Source organism: Strongylocentrotus purpuratus, unplaced genomic scaffold (genome assembly GCF_000002235.5).
Source record: "Strongylocentrotus purpuratus isolate Spur 01 unplaced genomic scaffold, Spur_5.0 spur5_scaffold_20, whole genome shotgun sequence".
NCBI classification, from domain to species: Eukaryota; Metazoa; Echinodermata; class Echinoidea; order Camarodonta; family Strongylocentrotidae; genus Strongylocentrotus; species Strongylocentrotus purpuratus.
Window position 1 is genome coordinate 37,335,614 of NW_022145606.1, and position 23,478 is coordinate 37,359,091.

A 23,478-nucleotide genomic window follows, 5' to 3' on the forward strand; every position below is an offset into this window, starting at 1 on the left:
TTGTTTCCCTTTGAAACAGAACTTTAACAAACAAAACTGCCTACAACTTAAATGACAACGTGATCGACACAAATTAGCAGTCATTGACAATTGCGGATCTTTTCTTTAAGAACAGCCTACCAAGGGTAGCGACTGAATAGTCTTGTTCAAGACTCAAATGCACCAGAAGTCTTAAGAGACTCGAATATATCCGCAGCATTGAACTCAGAATCGAATAAATATAACAAATTTGTTATTTATAACACATCTAATTAAGAATTCAATCTGCGATAGAAGTAAAATTCCGTTTCATAAAACAAATAACAAGTTTATATAGTCAATAATATGTATTGATAGTTCGCGAACGAGTCTAATTGCACTGTCGCGCTCGCTCTAGCGCGCGCGCCTATATCCAACTACTAAAACAACGACCTTATCTGTGACAACAGTAACAGCTAGGCAACTTCGGTGCTGGACACGGTTTTCTGTAGAAATCCTGTAAGTACATGTCATATTTATTCCGTAATTTCGTATTCATAAGGTGATATTTATGTGTTTTTTGATATTTGAATACTTTCCGGAGGTTAAACAAAGATTGATCCTGAGAGTGAGAGCTCGTGTGCCGGGGCGAGTGCATGAGTAGGCCTAAGTTAGACGGATCTAACTTGGGCCTAATTAAATTGCCCAATTTCAGGCGCGACCTGAGAGCGGAAGCTGCATGTAGTGCCCGCCCTAGAACTGCCGGGCATTTTCGCAACAGACCCTACGGCCTACTGTCTACTGAACATAGACCTACATAGTCTAGCTGCATAATAATAATAAATAATATTTAATTTTTATATAGACCCTAGGTCTAGTCTAGATCTAAGATTAAGAAGGGAGATCCCGGGTTTGACCCGAACCCAGGCGGATGACTGAAGTGTTAACGTTCCCCTTCCCTTGTTCATACTACTACTAGTACTAGGTCTAGGCGCAGGTTATGTCAAGTGGAAAACAGGACAGACTAGGACGTTAAATGGAGGCCCCGTGTACAGGAGAGTCACCCTTGCAAAGAACCATTTCATTGCACTATTCGTAGCTATAAATTATAGCTAGAGGTCTAGTAATATAAGTGGTGAAATCTAGACCCTAGTGTAATGGTCCACATGCACACCCCAATCAGGCCTAGTAGTAGTACTAAAGTCAATGGTATAGATTCTAGGGCAGGCATCTTGAAGAATCTTCAGTATTGAAGGAGGCCGGAGGCAGATTATCTTGAAGAAGAAGGATAGTAGATCTAATAATATTTAGGGTCTACATACTTGTTGTAAAGCGCTTAGACTCTAGGCCTAAAGTAAAGGCGCTGAGAGACATTTGTATTAAGCGCTATTCTAGTAGACGTGACCTAGGTCTAGATCTATATCTCCATGTTTGCTTCGACAGGCAGACGCTTTACTAACTGAGCAAACTCGCCTCCTGCGTCCTGGCTGTGTATTAAAAGCTGTGCTATTGATTCTCAACATTTCACACAGCACTGTACAAAACTCAGCTGATTTCACTCAAAATGTGTACTTTACTTAGATCTAGTGATAGGGTGTCTGGACGATTTTTCAATTTTCACTTTCGGATCGTTTGTCACCATTATTGTTGGATATTTAGAAAAATCATGGACTCATAACTACCCATTTCAAATTTCAAGACTCACCGATGTTTCTATCAAAAGATACAGCCCCCTCAAATCTATTCAATATTCATATGATTTTGATCGGAATGGTCGAAAAAGATGTTACACGCAGAGTTGCAAATTGTGCTCAACAGCTGAGCAGCTCGCACAGCAATCTGCGTAGCGCTATATGCATAGCGTACGCCTGTTGCTTAGCTGCGGCGCTTATTGTGCGCGATTGTTAAACTCCTCCTCCTTCATCTTCAGTGTGCATCCGCATACGCGTCCGTTCTCAAGATGACCCTTGACATTGCACATGATGTCATCGCTCCCTCATGCGCATGCGCTGCATTTCTGGATGGGCGCCGATGATGACGTGATCTCAGCTTGCCAGCCAAACTCGGCAGTCAGCTGGCGATCGCGCGCTGAGTCATCACGTCAGCTCAGCTGGGGGGGATTCCCAAGCCCAGGTGCGTATTCATAACAATCTCTTTGTTGCATGAATTAATTGTTGCGAAAAACACTTGGGTATTTCCCTTATACAGCCTGATCCCTAATGATATTAGATTCAGATCAAAATACAATCGTGCTGTTCTAGCTAAAGCTACACAAACGCTAGTGCAGTGCAATGCAATGCAGTGACTGAGTGAGCTGAGTGTATGGTGATTTCGTGTTTTGAACGGGCAATGCACTCGGAATGCACTAGCTTCAATGGGCTGGTATAATCATGATGCATTGATCGCTGGCTGTCTGCCGTCTGGCTTGACACTGCCAACATGATTTTAATTATTTTTTACTCATTTGTTCATCGGATCCCATCACTCTCTTTTGCTTGATTCCCCCTTCCCTTTCATTTTTTTGTTACCATGATCTCGATCTCTTTCACTTATCTAATGATAAAAACAGAAACAATTTTTGTTGTGCTTATATTTTTAAAACTTCTATTACTACCATTCTTTTTTATTTTGACTATCAATTGCATTGTTTAAAGTAGCCTTTAATTCCCACTCTCTTTTCATACCCTTACAGTAACCAGCTTATTGTACTTTTGTTGCATGATTTGTGCTTTGAAATTATATCCTCTCATTACCACTCCCTCATATCTATTTTGTCTCTCATTTTCCCCATCTTCAGCTAACATTTGTACACACCATTTTATTTCTTGCTCGTAATTCTATTGTTCGCTCTCTGACTCAAACATTGTCCAGTTTTGTTGTATTATTATCTTTTTATTTTATTGCTCTCTTTTTCATATCAATCTTGTGTTTTGTCCTGCCCAGTCTCTTTCGATCTCTCCCTCTCTCTCTCCCTAAATCTAAATTTCAGTAGTTTTCCCCTCCTCGCTCTCTAGTTCTCCTATTTATGTACAAAAGAAAGGCTTGTATTCATTATTTGTGTGTTATTCCATCAACAATCACAGGTTGATTTTTTAATTTACAATTATTTACAACTGTTTGTCTGACACAGACAATACTCTGCAGTCCGAATGCAGGTATGAGAAAATATGCAATCATCTTAAGATCATCATTCAAAAAGTGAAGGATACATGTCACTGATTATCTACAGTAATGTGCATGCAAAAATAATTCAAGCAATGTATATCTAGACCAAGTTACGTTCTATCGTTAAGTGGCAATGTTTATACAAAAAAAATTGAATAATCTATCGGTACATTTCAAATGTAGATATATGATTACAGTAATTTACTACAACGATGCATCTTCCAAAACAGCACCGTCATTTACTACAATGGTGCATCTTCCAAAACAGCACCGTCATACTTCATCTCCAAGTAGGGGCGAAAAACCCAACAGTCTAAATCAATAGTTTGGAAAATTCCCCTACGGCTCACGTTTGCGATCAGAAGTCGCGTGCAGCCAAGCAAAATGCTCTTGGATCTGGCCAATTTCATAAGGATGTGATATGCTTTTTATCATACCCCTTTTTCTTTTTTAAACAATTTAAAATAATTTCAAGAAGTCAGGGTCTATTTAGCCCAAAAATATGTGTACCAAGTATGCCCTTTTTCTTTGAAAAATTGCATTTCATTTCATTCTTCAGATGCAGTTTGGAATACATGTATCAGAAAAAAATGATGTAAACACAGGCTCACAATAATAATGTGCTCTTACCTACCCCCCCCCCCCCCCCACAATCCACCAACATTATATAAGTATGCCCTTTTGCTTTGTAAGATTCCGATGACAAGAGTTACATGTATAAGACAAAATGATGTAAACACAGGCTCACTATAATAATGTGCTCTTACCCCCCCCCCCCCCCCACAATTCACCAACATTATATAAGTATGCCCTTTTTCTTTGTAAGATTCCGATGACAAGAGTTACATGTATAAGACAAAATGATGTAAACACAGGCTCACAATAATAATGTGCTCTTTAACTACCCCCCCCCCCCCGCGCTTATTCAGTGGCTGGCTGAGTCGTGAAAAATCCTGCGTATGCTACTGGTGCAACTAATAATTTAAAATATTGAAGACTTAATTAAATTAAAGAACTTTAATTTTAAATTGGTATTAATTAAATCAATCAAATCAAATTTTCTGACATAGTATAAAAACATAATATAAAATCATAATTAAAAATATTGAAAACTTAAATATTACAGAAGAACTTTAATTTTAAATGTGTATTAATTAAATCAATCAAATTTTCTGACATAGTATAAAAACATAATATAAAATCATAATTAAAAATATTGAAATCTTAAATATTACAGAAGAACTTTAATTTTAGATGGGTATTAATTAAATCAATCAAATTTTCTGACATGGTATGAAAACAATACCGGTATATAAAATCATAATTAACGATATTGAAAACTTGAATATTACATAAGAGCTTTAATTTTAAATGTGTATTAATTAAATCAACCAAATTTTCTGACATAGTATAAAAACATAATATAAAATCATGATTACAAAATACAAATATTGAAAACTTAAATATTACAGAAGAACTTTCATTTTAAATGGGTATTAATTAAATCAATCAAATTTTCTGACATGGTTTGAAAACTATACTGGTATATAAAATCATAATTAAAGATATTGAAAACTTAAATATCACATAATTTTCTGACATAGTATAAAAACAAAATATAAAATCATGATCATTTGATGGAGTAATCAGTTCTTCACAGGCTCCTTCCTAGGACAGGAAACGTCCGGTGATCACTTCAGCAATCTGCAGCATCACAAACAGTGCTGATGGTCGTACTGAGAGCTGCAACAGTGCAAGGATCAGTTGTTCACATGAAGCTACCGGGTCCACTACCTCTGTCTGCCATTCAAAGTCTCAAAAGCATTTCTCTCCCAGTATCCAGTCATGACATGATTGATATGGAAGAAAAAGAATCAATAAAGAAATTATTAGAAAAGTAAATTTCAGATATTATTTAAAATTCCATTGCATTGCATGTGGTACGTGTAGCATTAATACTATTGGTGCATGGCACACTGCAGTTTCAATAGAATTCATGAAATTTAATGAATCTTTTAGTTAAAAATTGGGTAGCCAAATATCCTCAACAGAGGCCACAAAACACTCCCTCTACATAGACCATGTATACTGGAACTCCCGTCTCAGATACTGACCTTGAGTAAAGAGAGAGATGTACCCCTGTACTAAGTATTTTACAATTGAATTAATAACACTATAATGAATTGCAATTTAGAAGCGAAATATCCCCAGGGGCCACAAATCAATCCCTCTACATAGGCCATGTATACTGGAACTCCCGTCTCAGATACTGACCTTGAGTAAAGAGAGATCGAGATGTACCCCTGTACTAAGTATTTTACAATTGAATTAATAACACTATAATGAGTTGCAATTTAGTAGCCAAATACAAAGATGGACAAGTCAACGCAAAGCTTAGATCAAGTTACCTCCATTATACTATACTATTATATTACTAGGTAAGGAAGTTAACCACATTTTTGCATATATAATCAAGTATTTCGCATATTAAATGAGCTTTGACCGGAAAGGACAGATGGATGGATGAAAGGTAGTCGGACGGACGCAAAAACGGACGGAAGGCAGTACAAAGGGACGGACGGACGGACAAAAGGTAGTCGGACGGACGCAAAAACGGACGGAAGGCAGTACAAAGGGACGGACGGACGGACAAAAGGTAGTCGGACGGACGCAAAAACGGACGGAAGGCAGTACAAAGGGACGGACGGACGGACAAAAGGTAGTCGGACGGACGCAAAAACGGACGGAAGGCAGTACAAAGGGACGGACGGACGGACAAAAGGTAGTCGGACGGACGCAAAAACGGATGGAAGGCAGTACAAAGGGACGGACGGACGGACAAAAGGTAGACGGACGGAAGGCAGTACGGAAGTAAGTACGGACGGACGGACGGAAGAACAGACGGAAGGCAGTACGGACGGACGGACAAAAGGTAGACGGACGGACGCAAAAACGGACGGAAGGCAGTACAAAGGGACGGACGGACGGACAAAAGGTAGTCGGACGGACGCAAAAACGGACGGAAGGCAGTACAAAGGGACGGACGGACGGACAAAAGGTAGTCGGACGGACACAAAAACGGACGGAAGGCAGTACAAAGGGACGGACGGACGGACAAAAGGTAGTCGGACGGACGCAAAAACGGACGGAAGGCAGTACAAAGGGACGGACGGACAAAAGGTAGTCGGACGGACGCAAAAACGGACGGAAGGCAGTACAAAGGGACGGACGGACGGACAAAAGGTAGACGGACGGAAGGCAGTACGGAAGTAAGTACGGACGGACGGAAATACGGAAGTACGGACGGACAGAAATACGGAAGGAAGTACAGACGGACGGAAGAAAATACAAATGTAATTTTAAACACATTGGACCATTTGCATAAAGTGTTGGCTTTTAGTTAATGCTACCTTGAAACAATTTCATTTTAGCCTTACAATGTTTGAGTGTTTTGTTTGAATCTAAATCTTATAGCAAAAAAAGGAAAGTGTGAAAGATCACTGAAGTTTATAGAAAGCATTAAGAAAGCAAGTTCCCCTTTTTCCATTTATAAAGCAGTCTCGTGGGCCGGTCCCATTTTTAGTGTTTAGTTTTTTAGAGCCTCTATGGTACACCCTCTAACGGACTTAAAGTATGGAGGTAGGTAAGCAAAGTGAACCCCATCATCCTTGTAAAACTTACATGGGTCTTTAATTTGCTGGGAATGTTGCCAGAAGTTCGCCTGTACAGTAGGGAGGAATTCTCTTAGCAAATCATTTAGTTGATCTACCCTAGAATTATAAATATCAATGTGTACGTCATGTTTGTGAGCTCTAGTCTTTTTACGGGGAAGTAACTCCATGAACGTGATATGGGCTTGTGGGTTCAGGTACCTAACGCTGTCTACGAGGTGACTGATGTCCTTCATAACCTTGTCAGGGGGGGAGTGTGGGGCAGAGATGTCATTGCCTCCAATTTGGAAAATGACAAGCTGGTATTTAAGAAATGATAAAGAATGAAATTTGTTAATGAGGGAACCTACCGTTGCTCCAGGGAACCCGTGGATCTCGATATTTTCTTTAGCTAGGTTTAGGTTGGGCGAGTACTGGCCGAGGTCCCGTATGAGGCTGTGTCCCGTGATTAAGGTATTGATCTAGAGGGATGAAATTATAAATTCAGTGATCTTATACACTACAAAAATATTATCACATAATTTGTCGAAAATAAAACAAGTATCCCTCAAGAGGGCCCACACACCACTCCCTCTACATAGGCCATGTATACTGGAACTCCCGTCTCAGATACTGACCTTGAGTAAAGAGAGAGGTGTACCCCTGTACTAAGTATTTTACAATTGAATTAATAACAATTATGAACCTCTGTAATTTAATTGTACCACTATAATTTTAATATTTATTAGACGTAATTCATAACAATATTGGGGCTAACCTAATTTAGCATGTTGCTATTTTGTTCCAATGTACGATATATAAATTGCTGTCAAATGTAAATATTTAAACTTGTATATCTGTAATAAATGAATAAATCAAATCAAATCATTTATATAGCACAATTTCAGTTATTGTCCATTTATTTCGTCGAAATTGGGGGAGGTGTGCAAATGAGTGCTACTACCTTTAAAGCAGCAGAAGATGAAGAAGGAGAACGTGTGACCTAAACATGACTAGCATTCTTGATTATGAGGTAGGTAAAAAAGAATGTTACTGCCTAATTCATTATCAAATAATTACAAAAACCTATATGTTTCCTGTACATATTAATTCACATTTTTTCCAACAGCCTCACCTCACCCTTCCAATAATCCTCAAGAAGGAGACCTTCCCATGTCTCTAAATCTTCGTCCTCTTCCTCTTCCCCTTCCAAGTATTCGTATTCCACTTTGCATGGCTTATTTACTCCCTCCCCCTCTTCTGCGTCTATTACGTACCCAGTAAACCACACATTTTCCCCTTCTACATTAAACTTGTGTCTTATTTTAAAACCCAGTAAATCTGTAGCTTTTATTTCTTTCACATAGATATCCCCTGTTTCCATGTCTGCCCTTATTTCCTCCTGGCTAAAAAAATAGACGCTGTTGGTGTCAGTAAGATAAACAAGATTTAATCCCTGATTGGTTTTAGAACTAACAAACGCGCTATACCATTTTTCGTCATTATCCTCCTTTATCAAGTGTTCAATTATCTTCCCAACCAGATCATTATACTGCACCTGTCTTCCTATTTTGGGACGCTTTCTAGCCCTTTCCAACTCGATTTCCCTTTTCCGTTTCATTTTTATTTTGTATTCCTCTACTTTCTCATTAGGAGCGCACAATGCTTCTGTTATTTCCCGATCTTCATCCTCTACTAACCTCGCACGTTCCTGACTTTTTGTAATGAGTGTTAGTAGTTGTTTATTGAGTTCAACCCATGTCTTAACCCTGCCCTTCTCCGAAAAATTCAAAATACCGTTTTCATTTTTGTCACCGAACACAAGTCTTCGAGCTTTTAGTTGCAATTTTAAAATGTCTATTTTTTGTTTTGGTGTTTGATTTGCAAGTCCCACCGTGACGTCATTAGCCTTAGTCCAGATCCCCCCGCACATATCTTTAACCTCATTGTATACTGTTTCTTTTCTTACGTTGTCCTTTTCCTCTTTGTGCAATTTGCTTTCCCTTTTGTCCCTAATTGCTTTTTCCCTACCCTCCCAAATTTTCTTGGCACGCATCGCATACTTCTGTTTTTGAACATGTTTTTGTTTTCTCGCTACTTCCATATATTGTTTTCTTTTATCTTCGGGTAAAGTGGAGACCCACTTGCTTGTTTGGTTTTTGGAATACATGATAATGCTCTCCAAACAGTTTGTTTTTGCTTTGGGTTTGCATTTCATTGTTCGGTCAAGCATTCCAAAGTCCCTTTCTACAGATACATTTGTTTTTGGCACGCTTTCTACTTCCCCGTCTTTGTCTTTGTACTTATCCTGTAGATGATCATGTACTAGTCTATTCGTTACGGTTACAAACCCAATGAAAAGCATTTCAAGTACTTGTTGGGTCAAATGGTCATCCCCTTCATGGTTAACTAACTTATCTAGCATTACATCGTTAGGAATATCTACATCATCAAATATTTTACACTTGCCCTTCATGAATTCTGAGGAGTCTTCCGCAAATTCCTGAAACTTACTCATCATCGTTTTGTATCTATCATTCATCGTGTTAATGTTTTCTTTTGTTTCAAGAATTTGCCAAAGGGGTTTGGTAACGAACCGGTCAATGAGACCAAGAGCCCTACACGCCGCCAGATAATGTGGTACATGTAGGTCGGCGTGGACAGCTCTCATTAGTAAATTATCATCTTTGTAATCATTAAAAAAATCCTTTAAATCGCTTGCAAGGTAGAACACGCCAGCCCCGTTTTTAAATAAAATATTAAACCTATTTCCCTTGAATGGAGCGAGTGGCACCCAGTCTCTTCCTCTCTCCCTTAAAAATGCCCGAAATTGAACAGGTTTTCCTGACTTTTCACAACCCCTGTCCTGTATGGCCTTGCATACTGTTCTGACTAGTCTCTCTGTCCCCCCTTCATTCCCCTTTGATGAGACCCCAACCTTTTTGGCACCAACATTAGTTTCACCAAATATCATTTTCTCCCATACATTCAATGTTTGAGACGATTGATCTGCTAATCCCACCATATAATGTAAGCCGCAAAAGAAGTTGTTCATACTAACTGCCCTTTCCTTCTGAATTTCACTGTACCCATCCCACCCATTGTCAACCTTAGGCAGCACCTCCCTTTTATACTGTTGTAAGAGTTCATTGAATTTTTTTTGAGCAATATGCCTATCACTGATAGTGTTTTTCATCTTTTGCAGAATTTTGTTCATCTTCTGGGGCCCTTCATCATCTAAAACATTACACATATCCTCTAGTACTTCCTTCATTAAATCTAAAGTTTCTTCGGCGGTACCCCCCACACTTTCTCTTACCCCCATGACATAGCAGTCACCATCTTGTGTGTGAATATCAAAAGCCCCATAATGATGACCCCCCTTTGTTGTGCCATCTCCCCCTATTGTAAGATTTGACTGGTCTTCATTCATCAGCGTATCTAATACTTGAATTTGACTTAGAACTCTGGCTTCTTGAAACATATCTGCTGCAAAGTCCTTTTTTGGTAATTTCCCCACCTCCGCTTTTGTCAAACCCTCGATTATTGACCTTACCACCCCTTCACAGTTCCTTGAACTGACTCCAAATTTGCACTCTAACTCTTGGTATACCAGCCTAACCTCATCCGTGTACTTGCCTTTTTCGATTGACTGAATGACAATCTCCGATAGCGGATTCGCTAATTTGCCTAACTTAACTGTCATTTTCTTCAATTTTCGTTTGAGAGATTTATTTTCTTTGATAGTTTTCGAAAGCAAGTCGTTTCTTTTCTTTAGATAATTCAAGCGTACTTGTCTTTTCTTCCACATTACTTTCATCGCCCCTTTTTGTTGTTTTAACTTTCTGAACTGCTTTGTTTGTTCTTCAAGAAGCGAAATTTTCATTTTTCTTGAGAGCAACTCGGTTTGCATTTTTTTTACTGCCTTTGTTTGATCATCAAGTGCCCTTTTCCTACCTTCATCTTTTATCTTAAATCGTCGCCTTTGTACTTCCGATTTTGCTAAACTTAATTTGTAGTCGTTAAGTTTCTTTTCTACGGCGGTCAACCTTACTCTCATTTTCCTTAACCTCGTTTTGAGTATTATACATTCCTTTCGAAATCTACATTTACAATTGGATTTTTCTCGACTTTTACTAACCTTCTCGCGAACTGGCCTCGAACCCCCTTTCCCGCGCTTTCCCTTCCCACCACTTTGCCTCTCCTTCCCGCCATCCGGCTTTCTTCTCCCCCCAACCCCACTTGCCTGATTACCACTTACGGGCAAAATTACAAACACCTCCTTCAAGAATATGTCTAAGTCTCTTTCATTCAATCCAGAGCTCCTTTTTTCAGTTACCTTTTGTATTTTGTTGTTCAGCCTATGTTTACTTACACTACCAACACTATCATTAACCTCAAACAGCGCACGCAGCAACTGTTTGAAACTTTCGGTGGAAAGATCATTTTTCCTACCCCACGCATAAAGTTCTAAAACCACACCATTCGTCATCCACGCCCATCCCATCCTCTCACGGCCATACTCGTCACACAACGCAGCTTGAACATCACCCTCCAATACCCCAATCTTTGAACAGTTTGGTCCCAACCCCGACACTTGATGCAATTCTTGTACAACTTTATCCCCCCTCCCTTTTTTCAAGCTGTACGTTGTCTTCCTCCTAAGATTACCAAAGTGAATAGAAGTGACATTGATATGGCTCTTGGAAACCGTTTTAGAATATGCCAAGAGGCACTCCCTTTGTGTGCCGTTGCACTCAGTACTAGATTCTTGCCAGATGTCGAAATGTGAGAAAAAAATAGAAAGGTCCTGAAATGTCATGTATTCTTTCTTTATTGGAGGAGACTGAAAACAATTCAAAAAGTTACTTACGGCTTCAGGGTTCATGATGCTGGCTGTCAGATGAAAAGCTAGATGAAAAGCTAGTTGAATCCAGGTGATAACGGAGTAAAAACTTCAATCGCAAACTAATTCAGAGCTGGAGTCGAGTAGAGTCGTAAATCGAGTAGATTTCGATAATGCTCGTAATTACGTAATGTTGGCTGTCAGATGAAAAGCTAGATGAAAAGCTAGTTGAATCCAGGTGATAACAGAGTAAAATCTTCAATCGCAAACTAATTCAGAGCTGGAGTCGAGTAGAGTCGTAAATCGAGTAGATTTCGATAATGCTCGTAATTACGTAAGCAGCGCATACGCGTTGCACTAGATGGCCCTTTAAATTACCCGCCTTTTAAATTAATTGCCCGCCTTCATAATGTCACGTGAGTAAGGGGCTCGTTCCCAGCGACGCCCGTTGCAAATTGATGAATGTAAATTAACCATTAGGGACATATACATTTCAGGCAGTGGGGACAATTACAATGCGACTTGCCCGCCTTCAATAATGTCACGTGAGTAAGGGGCTCGTTCCCAGCGACGCCCGTTGCAAATTGATGAATGTAAATTAACCATTAGGGACATATACATTTCAGGCAGTGGGGACAATTGCAATGCGACTTGCCCGCCTTCAATAATGTCACGTGAGTAAGGGGCTCGTTCCCAGCGACGCCCGTTGCAAATTGATGAATGTAAATTAACCATTATCGACATATATATTTCAGGCAGTGGGGACAATTGCAATGCGACTTGCCCGCCTTCAATAATGTCACGTGAATAAGGGGCTCGTTCCCAGCGACGCCCGTTGCAAATTGATGAATGTAAATTAACCATTAGCGACATATACATTTCAGGCAGTGGGGACAATTACAATGCGACTTGCCCGCCTTTAATAATACATCACACCAGCACAGACAGATCCGAATACACACACAAGTAGTACACACACGGTACGGGCAAACGCATCACAGATTGACCAATCAGATTGCAGGGATTCTTCTACCCATCTTATTATACACACATATTCAACGCTGCGTCATAGTGTGTACAAAGGTTGCGACACGGGTAGCACGCACAAAATTTGCTAAGCGCCGCTGAACGTTGCGTGATCTAAATGCATATGCATTAGCGGATTTTAAGCGCTGTCACCATGGATTTGGGCTGAGCAGAGTCACGCCTCCCTAATTAGCTGATCCACCTAATAGCGAGAAGGGTATTTTTAAACTGTTATCAGTTGTGATCCCTGGGGGCTAGCGAAAAAATAAACACATACATATATTCCTTAGGACTGGGACTACTTATCGACCGGGGCGTCATATCTCAAAAGTGACAAACCTCGGAGTTAGCCAGGACACAATGTTTAAATCGCTGTTTTGACCAAGATATTTTTAGAATTTCGGGGGCTACGCCCCTTTGGAAATATTGGAATTATCCTGCTCTTTCATATGACACCTCATTCATTGATTATCACCTTCAGGATCACAACAGATAAAGGTTTGAATCTCGATTTGAAAAAAAAAACTTGTCTTTTTTTGCATGGTCGCGCAATGCACGTAGACTGCATAGGGATGCGTGCAATCTCTATGGGAAGAATTTTAGCGCACAACAACGGGTGCGCGATCAGACACCCTACTAGTGACAATTGATGACACCTAGAGGTCTACTACTACTACTAGATCTAGGCTAGTACTAGTCTAGAAAAAATGAATATTCATCATCTAAAAACCAGGTGGCTGACAACGAATCATGTTGACTACAAGACTTTCTCGGATTAATCATTATCCCCTAGCAACGAAGTCGGAGGGGATATAGAAACACTGCCGTCCGCCCTTCCGTGCGTCCGTGCGTGCGTCCGTAACAATTTTGGATTCCGATCAATAACTTCGGTAATGTTTGACGGATTTTAATGAAATTTGATATGAAGGTACATGATATCAAAATACAGGCTAAGTTTAATTTCCGAGTATGTAGGTGAAAGGTGAAAGGTCATATATGTGAAAATGTGGTTAACTTCCTTGCCTAGTAATATAATAGTATAGTCCAATGGAGTTAACTTGTTCTGATGTACATGTATATAGGCCATTTGTACCCTGCGAGGGGATGCTACGCTTTGCGTTGACTTGTTAATGTAGGATCTAAATGAGCAAGCTATCGTAAGTCAAAGTAGATATTTCTTTGTTATTTTTTATTTGTTAATATAGTCAAATGTAATTTTACAGCCAAAGTGAATATATGAGGATGTAAAGAGTAAAAATCTTGTTGCATATCTCATTCATCGCGGTCCTGCCGAACCAAACCATTTGTTCCACTCAGTCACCATAGGACGTACTTCAGTCTATGTATAGAGGCGGTCAGATGAGCCAGATGCAATTTCAGCAGAACAACCGTCGATATCAGAGACTGAAGCTTTCGGTCTATATCAGTCTATACTTTGCTGGAGTGGTATACTGTAGTAGTAGATCTACTGTCATCCATTGCTGTTATCCGGACTTGGCTGTCGGATTTAATAAATTTAGAATTGAAAATTCCATTTTTATTTCAAGGGCAGGCTAAGCTGTAAGCAGCCAAAACAACAACTCCTGCAATAAACTGCAAACCCCCAAACAGTGTTTAGATTTCACTAACTCCATGCTATACATGTACATGCTTCAGAGAACTCCGCCTACGGCCTCCGAAGGGCTTCGGTGACGGAGCTCCCTGGAGTAAAGATTTCACTAGACTTTAGTTAAGTTAGAATTAAAATAGAAATGTAAATAATCTAGAGTCTAGTCGGTAGACAGTAGGAGGACTAGGAGGCAAATTGGCTCAGTCGGTAAAGCGTCTGCCTGTCGGCCCAAAGATCTTGGGTTCGAATCGCACCCAAGCGGATGACTGAAGCAAGCGTTGTGTGTTAACGTGCCCCTCCCCTTGTTGTTTCATAGACGCAGGCTATGTTACATGGAAAACAATCCGTCTCGGATAGGATGTTAAAAGGAGACCCCGTGTACAGGATAATCACTACCCTTGCACGTTAAGAACCCACGGCACTATTCGTATAAGAATAGGGGAAAAACCTGATGTAGTGGTCTACATGCACACCCCACTCAGGCCGAATATATATATATATACATGAATATACGGCATCTGCAAGAATCTTCAGTACCGGTATTGAAGGATAGGAGGCAGATTATCTTCAAGAAGGAGAAGAAGTATACTGCACTCTGCAGTGTAGTGTAGTCTAGTGCCTAGTCATGCTAGTGGTTTCTAAATTTACTCTAGAGTATTGATCTTTTTTTGGCGCAGTCTTGACTCTATGTCTCTTAGTTTACGTCAAGACTCTGTCTCTACTCTCAGTCTTTAGACTGCAAACATTGTAGCATTGACTGTTGTTTTCAGTCACTGAGTCTGAATGTGAACCTAGCTATTTTAAGAATAAATTTTCCCCCTCTCTTTTACAGGAAATATACAGAGTGTATTACCATATGCTTGCTTCTTTGAGTATGTGCCTGAAACAAGAATGTCCTGGAGAAAACGGACCACAACAAGAAAAGGTAATTTTTTTTAATTTTTTTTTTTAACTTGGACTTTTTAAAACTTCACCTGTTTAGTTAGTCAAGTAAAAGGAAATTTTTAAATGGGTGAGGGCATTAAATAAGGCCAAGTTGGAGGGGTATGCAAAGGGCTGGTATGAGAAGTATCGATTCAGGGGTGGCTACATGGTATGTGTGCAACAAGATGTCTACTAACAAGTTGCTGTAGTGTTTATTTATAGTGTATTTTAACTTCCAATATATATTTTTTTTATAATTAACATTTGAAGGCCTTGAAGAAGGGATGGGGGGAGGGGGGGGGGGGAGTCCTATACACGAAACAGAATGACAAGCAAAAAGAAAATAATTGACCTTCATATTTTGCTGAAAAAGAAAGTAAACATTGAAGACAATTGAAGAAAAAAAAATAATGCAATTTTTGTGTATTCTTACATATTTGGTTAATATTTATTGAATATTTTTATAATTCTGTTCCAGAGATGGAGAGGAAGGGCTTGCTGTTGAGAGATCATGGGGTGCCTTGAGGTTCCACTTCCAGTCTTGATGTTCTGCCCCTTACCTCTAAGCGATGGCCTCTTGTGCCTGGCAATATATGAGCGAAGCACAATGGACTGGTAATTCATAATGCATATTACAATGTTTTTTTAACAAATCAGGGAAAGAAACAGAGATAAATTCATAGCATATGAGTCTGTCATGGCATTTTTAGTAACTCAACATTTGCTCCTGCAACGACTACTCTAGGCTTTATTTTGTCAAAGGTGTAGGGTTAGACTGAGGGTTGGAATTGTGATTAAGGTGGTTTAGGTTTAGGGTTAGGCCTAGGGATGAAGTTTAATAGTGTAGAAAAATTATGTGAAGCAATTGTCACAGGAGAAGGTGTTGTACAACTTGATTTTCCAGGTGCTGGTGGAGCTGCATGTATCTTTTACTCATCAATGGTAGTTTTAAAATCTTCCTCTGTATTGTGAAAGCAGAAACATGATGTAGAGTGGAAGAAAAAAAGTATGTAACACAGTATCATTTAAAATAGATTTTATAAAGTAAAAACACACTGGCCTGCAGTTTGTGAAACATGTAGCACTGTATTACCAATTAAAAGAATTCAGCGATTTTTACAACGTGCTCTATTGGCATTTATGTACTGGTTATGTTGTAACACAAAATGAATTCTTAACTTTAATCCTGGATCCATTGCTAAACATAATGTCAACCCTAAATGTATTAAACATTGCCAGACCCAATTTCGGGCTACCCTAAATCCCTTTCTACATACCAGTATTGTTCAAAGTTTATATTTATTACACCCTTACTGCGAGTTCTAGAAATTCTGCAAGAACCCTACCCTGCTGTTCACTTTATAATTAGTACTTCACATTGCTTTCATGAACATGCCGTAAAAGTGAATTTATTTTATGTCTCTATACAAACAGGTGCCTGTACATGTAATGTATTTCATGCAAATGAAGGGTAGAATGAGAAGCTCACAATGACAAGGACCTTGCTGTCTAAAGCTCGGAGGCCAGATGACAGTGTCTGAAGTAAGTCGCCCCATAGAAGAGCGAGAACTTTCTGTTGCAATTGTTAACATGCAACACATCCTTACCACATGCAACCCATCCCACTTTCACAATATATTTTCTTAACAACAGTAACCCAAGTTCAACGTTTGGATTGGTGATTTTAAACATAAAAACAATGGTCTGAATGTTTAATTAGATCTTTTACGCAAACGTAGTATATTAGTAATGAAAGGCATGTTTGGTAATACAGTAATTTCATTTCAGACCATGAAGACCATGTATTATTATAATTATCTGGGATCTGTCGTTGGGCTGATAAGCATGGAAAATAAGGAATGTACTCCTGTCGAACGAACAATATGTTTTTATAAAACGAATAACTCTTTGAAGATTACTTACTAGAAGAAGTAGAACAAGAAGAAAAAGAAGAAGAAATACACTGATGATGTCAGCTTGACTTCCTAAAGTTGTATACTATTTGAAAATAGTTTATATTTTATTCATGAACAGCCGGCTTGTCGGAATTGCGTACAAGGATGCCATTGGACTTTTCTGTACTAGTAGCTGAAGGGGGGAGCAGTCACCAGAAGGAGCATGCAACTCCAAAACAATGTGGATACTTCTACCGAGTTCATCTCAAGAATCAAGATGTGACAGTGGATGTACATGTAGAGGGGTTTGTGACCCTCCTGACTGTGGACTACATGCAATACACATCAATGGATTGTAGAGGAGTAATGGTGGGTCCGGTGAGCTCAACTCTGGAGGTTAAGTTCGCAAAATTAATAAATTTCCTTTTAATATGGGTGTATATGGTTCCAGGGATTAATTTGACGCAATGCCTCGTAGTGACACGCCCTATTAAGGGGCAACACACGTGTCAGAAGGTATAAAATGGGAAGCAGTTCCTGAATTGGCACGAGCTTTTACTTTTCGGATGACTTCCTCATTTTGTTTCATACCTCATTTCCTTTGCCGCCATGAGGTGCTAAAGTTTTAGCAGAGTTGGGGGCTTCCAGCCCATAGATGTGACTTTTCATGATTATATGTAATAAATTGTAATAAAGTTACTATCCACTTCAACACTTGACTCTTGTCGAGAATTTTATTTCTTTGTGTGGACTTTGTTCTTCTCTGGAACGCGATTTGGGCAGTGTGATAGGCGGCCACCGGCCACTCAGTTGCCGGGGCTGTTTCATATATAAAGAATGTGTGAAGACAAGCGACTGCATTATAAGCTCAGCATGATCAGTAACATTGATTCCTTTTATGAGGAAATTTAAATTTTTGTTCCTCCCAACCATGAGTTGTACTTATTCTTTGATTCGGGGAGAGGTTGGTGAAGAGGGATAGGTGCCCCATATTTTGTATTGTAACAGGTTTTGTTTTCTACATAAGGAGACAAGGATAATATAGTAATATATCACCTATATCAACACGATGAGCAAGACGGCGAATGAGGCGATAGAATGAGTTTAGAGAGGGTGGGGAAGGAGGATCGAGAGAATAGAAGGGGACGAGGTGAGAAGGGGACGAGGTGAGAAGGAGACTGAGTGTGGAAAACAGAATTGGAGGGGTAAAGGAGGGCGGGAGCAGGAGGTAGAAGAGAGAGGTATATAGAGTAGAATAGGGAAGAAGGGAGGAGACGGATTGAGTGAGGAAAAAGAGGATGAAATGGGGAAGAAAATGGAGGAAGGGCTAGAAATGAGTGGGACAATAATAATGATATATGCCCGATATATGATGTTAGGCTGAAAGAGGAGGAAGGCCAAGAAATGGGAGTTGATATAATATACAATGAGGAGACTCTGTGAAAGCAGGGGGAAAAAGAGGAATTAATGGGGGGGGGGGGGGGTTAAAGGGAGAACAGAAAGTAGAGGAAACAGAGAGGAATGGTGGAGCTGAGAGAGCGAGGTGAGAGAGGGGCAGTGGCGGATCCGGGGAGGAGGGGGGGGGGGGGCCGTCCCTTCAAAAATAAAACGTGTAAAAACACGTCGATTTAACCTTTTGGGGGAGATGCCCCGCCCCCCCCCCCCCTTGAGCACCAAGGGGGGGGGGAATTAAGAGGGCCCCCCCCCCAAAAAAAAAATGTGCTCACTACCCCACTAAGGGGAGGTTAAAGGGGAAACAAAAAGTAGAGGAAAGCGAGAGGAACGGTGGAGCTGAGAGAGCGAGGTAAGAGAGGGGCAGTGGCGAATCTGGGTGGGGGGGGGGGCCCCCTTCGAAAAAAAAATGTAAAAACACGTTAATTTTACCCCACCCCCCCCCCCCCCCCACGCCCCCCCCCCCCCTGCCGCTCAAGGGGGGGGGGGCAAAATTTAGAGGGCCCCCCCCCAAAAAAAAAATGTGCTCACTACCCCACTAAGGGGAGGTTAAAGGGGGAACAATAAGTAGAGGAAAGCGAGAGGAACGGTGGAGCTGAGAGAGCGATGTAAGAGAGGGGCAGTGGCGGATCTGGGTGGGGGGGGGGCCCCCTTCGAAAATAAAAATGTAAAAACACGTTAATTTTACCCTACCCCCCCCCCCCCCTGCCGCTCAAGGGGGGGGGGGGCCAAATTTAGAGGGCCCCCCCCAAAAAAAAATGTGCTCACTACCCCACTAAGGGGAGGTTAAAGGGGGAACAATAAGTAGAGGAAAGCGAGAGGAACGGTGGAGCTGAGAGAGCGAGGTAAGAGAGGGGCAGTGGCGGATCTGGGTGGGGGGGGCCCCTTCGAAAATAAAAATGTAAAAACACGTTAATTTTACCCTACCCCCCCTCCCCCACGCCCCCCCCCTGCCGCTCAAGGGGGGGGGGGGCAAAATTTAGAGGGCCCCCCCCCCAAAAAAAAATGTGCTCACTACCCCACTAAGGGGAGGTTAAAGGGGGAACAATAAGTAGAGGAAAGCGAGAGGAACGGTGGAGCTGAGAGAGCGATGTAAGAGAGGGGCAGTGGCGGATCTGGGTGGGGGGGGGGGGCCCCCTTCGAAAATAAAAATGTAAAAACACGTTAATTTTACCCTACCCCCCCCCCCTGCCGCTCAAGGGGGGGGGGGGCAAAATTTAGAGGGCCCCCCCCCCCCCCCAAAACAAAAATGTGCTCACTACCCCACTAAGGGGAGGTTAAAGGGGGAACAATAAGTAGAGGAAAGCGAGAGGAACGGTGGAGCTGAGAGAGCGAGGTAAGAGAGGGGCAGTGGCGGATCTGGGTGGGGGGGGGGGCCCCTTCGAAAATAAAAATGTAAAAACACGTTAATTTTACCCTACCCCCCCCCCCCTCCCCCACGCCCCCCCCCCTGCCGCTCAAGGGGGGGGGGCAAAATTTAGAGGGCCCTCCCCCCCAAAAAAATGTGCTCACTACCCCACTAAGGGGAGGTTAAAGGGGGAACAAAAAGTAGAGGAAACAGAGAGGAACGGTGGAGCTGAGAGAGCGATGTAAGAGAGGGGCAGTGGCGGATCGGGGGGGGGGGCCGTCCCCCCCCCCTTCAAAAATAAAACGTGTAAAAACACGTTAATTTTACCTTTTTGGGGAGATTCCCCCCCCCCCCCTGGCGCTCAAGGGGGAGGGGGGGGGGATGCAAATTTTAGAGGGGTTCCCCCCAAAAAAATGTGCTCACTACTACCCGCCACCCCCCCCCCCCCCCCAACCCCCCACTGAGCGCATTTTCGGCTGGCGCGATTTTCAAATTTCCGAGAGCAAAAAGAAAAAAAATTGGGCCCCCACCCCTAAGAAATCCTGGATCCGCGCCTTGAGAGGGGAAGCAGGGAGAAAGGGGGATCGAGAGAGGGACCAACATTAATAAGACGCGGAGAAAAGGGAGCGGAGGTGGGGAGAAGGCGAAAGGGGGCATTCTTTTGGATTTAAGAGGGCGGCCGGCCGGGTAAGGGAATAAGGGCGTATACTCCGTGGAGCGTTTAGGAAATGAGGGGAAATAAGAAGAGCTAGCGCAGGATATAGTGAAGGGAAAGAGAGAGGGAGAAAGAGCGCGTGCGGGGTGGAGGGAAGGAAGATTGAGGAGGGGGGGGGGGGGGGTGGCGGAATAAGCAGGCCGACTGGAGAATGAGTTGATGAAGGTTTGCGAAAAGGGAGTGAAGGAACTAGGGGAAAGGATTGGATAAACTGGGATTAACGGATAAGAGCGAATTAAAGGTAGAAGACGAAAGTTGGAGGAGAATGAGGAAGGAGAGAATGAAAGGGGAGAGAAGAAAGAAGGAGAGAGTGGTAAACAGAGAGCTAGAGAAGGGAAGCGGTAAGGCAAGGGGAGGAGGGGAGGGATGAGCAAGCAAACCGGCGGAAGAACGAGTTTAGAGAGGATGGGGGAAAGATGATTGGGTTTACGGCGAAGAGAGGGAAATGGCTGAAGGGGTGCATGGGGGGGGGGGGGGGGGGGGCAGGGGAAAATCAAAGGAGAATGGGGATGAGGGATCGAGAGAATAGAAGGGGACGAGGAAAGAAGGAGAGACACTATAATACTCAGGTGATAAAGAGGAACAGTGCGTTACTGTGGCTACCGTAATCTGGATAACATTTAAGTAAGAGGTAATAGTCTACTCACAAGACGATTTTATGTTAATCGAGGGTCTATAAATAGGGGTAATATCAATGTATAGCTCTTTTAAAATGTTATACAATCGGCCTATGAACAAATGAAACTCCTAACTTCACTACAACCTTTGTTTTGGTGATCAATTGGTACTCTTTACCGCTAGGTTCTTTTAAAGCTATGATCTTGCTTAATTCGTTGTTTATGCATGCATGAAGCATTGCCCCTAACCCCCTAAAAATATTTAAAAAAGTGAATTAAAAAAAGTTATGTCAGTGCCAACAAAATCTAAATCAATAAGTGAACATTAAACAACATGAACAACTTACACAGAGGAGCATGCACGCGTTTTATTTTATATCATATATATTTTCATTGCCCATGCGATTAAAAATAGGTAAAGTCTGGAGTAAAGAAAACTCATCAGACCAGTGTACTATCAGGGCGCACAAATTACTCAATCCTACAGTTCACTACTGTTCTATAAATCTAACCTAGGTGACAATAGTTCCAGTTCATTACCAGAGCAACTTTGTCACCTGGGTTTCAGATTACATATTCTGCTCTGATATTACTGAGCAACTTTGGGTAATCTGCTTCGATACTTTACTGTAACTGTATTGGTATCGGGTGAACATGTGTAGTGTCTTTCTTGACATTCAGTACACAATTCCAGTCTCCTGCCATTACTAATTTAGATTTTTCATATTTTTCACAAGAATTTGATACGAAAGTATTTAGATTTCTAAAAAAACCGTTCTCTTTGCTTTTTCTTAGTTGGTGCATATACGTTTACCATTGTAAATAAAAAGGTTTCCATTTTAACTTTTAGTAACAACTTTCTTCCATCATCACTCTACTCTATACTAGTGACATCTATGTCTAGGTGTGCACCAAATAGTATAGCAACTCATTTGGAGTGATTTGTGCCGGGTGAAAAATAACACGGCCCAGGCCACTCACTTTTCACACTATTTTCAATGTCGGCTGTCCAATAAGTTTCTTGTACAAGGAATAAGTGTCCCTTTTGAAGGGTTTGAAAGGTTTGACTTGAAAGGTTGATCGTGTAGCACACCAGTATGGGTGTATACTTTGAGGTTTTGACATTATCAAAATGATGGGAAATTGGAGCAGTCACATACTCTATACACATAAACGTGTATACGGGACTGCAAAATGAATAGACGTGGTCCAACCCTTTGATTTAATTTATCTTTTACTTGGCTTAATTCGGAAATGAGGCCATTTGAAAGTCTATCCCTTTTCGTGGACATTTTTTCTCTTTGTGACACTGTTTCACAATAACATAAACACAATGTAAAGTCTCACAAATTATGTTTCACATTTCCAGTACTCATCCTCTTTAAGCGGTGAATGAACTTAGTTTTTAGTAGTTCGGCACCATGCACTTAGCAATGACAAAAAATGTGACACAGGAACCATATAATTACATTTGATTTATTCACTGTAATCAATTTATTGAATATGTAGATTTATCGAAACAAATAGCATTATTGAAATTCGGATTGAAGGCACATAATGGCAACGGGAAAATGGATATATTTAACAAGAATTAGCATAGCCTATAGGCCAATAATTCATCAACATAATCAACCCTGTGTAGTTGCAAAAACTTGTTTACACTTTACATCACATGAAACGAAACCAAACATATCTGAATGACTCTTGGGGCAAATATATATGTAGACTTATATGTATTCAATTATGCGTTATTCTGAAAATGTGTACCCCGATAATACGCACGATAGTTTTCTGACATTCAAAAATATAATTGTATAGAATAATGGACACACATCCAATAAAAAAGAGCCTACATGATGTCGAATGATACAATTACAACAGCAAATCACAAAGTGTGCAGAATCTTGCACAATAATGCAAATCCGGAGAGATCTAAACTTTACTACAAAGATACATCAAGATGTGGTGTGTACCCTGAAAGGATATGAATTTTCAACTGGTTGATATGGTATAGAACAAGAGTATTTATATTAACGGCTTCGCTTGAACATGTGAAGCACCATATTAACCGTCACGTCCACAATTCACGATGAAAATTCAAAATCATAGTTTTGTGTAGACATATGCCATCTGTACAATTCTATATTAAAGATCAATTAAATTAAAAGTACAGGAGAAATAAATGATGGAATTGTGCAGTGTTCCGGACCGAAATGCGTAAAAGTTGGATATATATGATATATTGGAAAAAATACGAGAAAATTTGCAAAATT

The 23,478-nt window shown here is 40.9% G+C and overlaps 1 long non-coding RNA gene across 4 annotated transcripts; it reads left to right on the forward strand.

The window, feature by feature from the left end:
- Nucleotides 1-383: 383 nt before the first annotated feature.
- Nucleotides 384-17,787, forward strand: LOC105443319. 4 transcript variants are annotated; one of them, XR_004065632.1, is made up of 5 exons: nucleotides 384-477; nucleotides 15,087-15,179; nucleotides 15,657-15,793; nucleotides 16,613-16,720; nucleotides 17,191-17,787. It is a non-coding gene; the product is annotated as an uncharacterized LOC105443319 (long non-coding RNA). The 4 variants fall into 4 exon arrangements; XR_972710.2 differs by having other exon boundaries at nucleotides 17,213-17,787; XR_004065633.1 differs by having other exon boundaries at nucleotides 16,083-17,787.
- The last annotated feature ends 5,691 nt before the right edge of the window (nucleotides 17,788-23,478 follow it).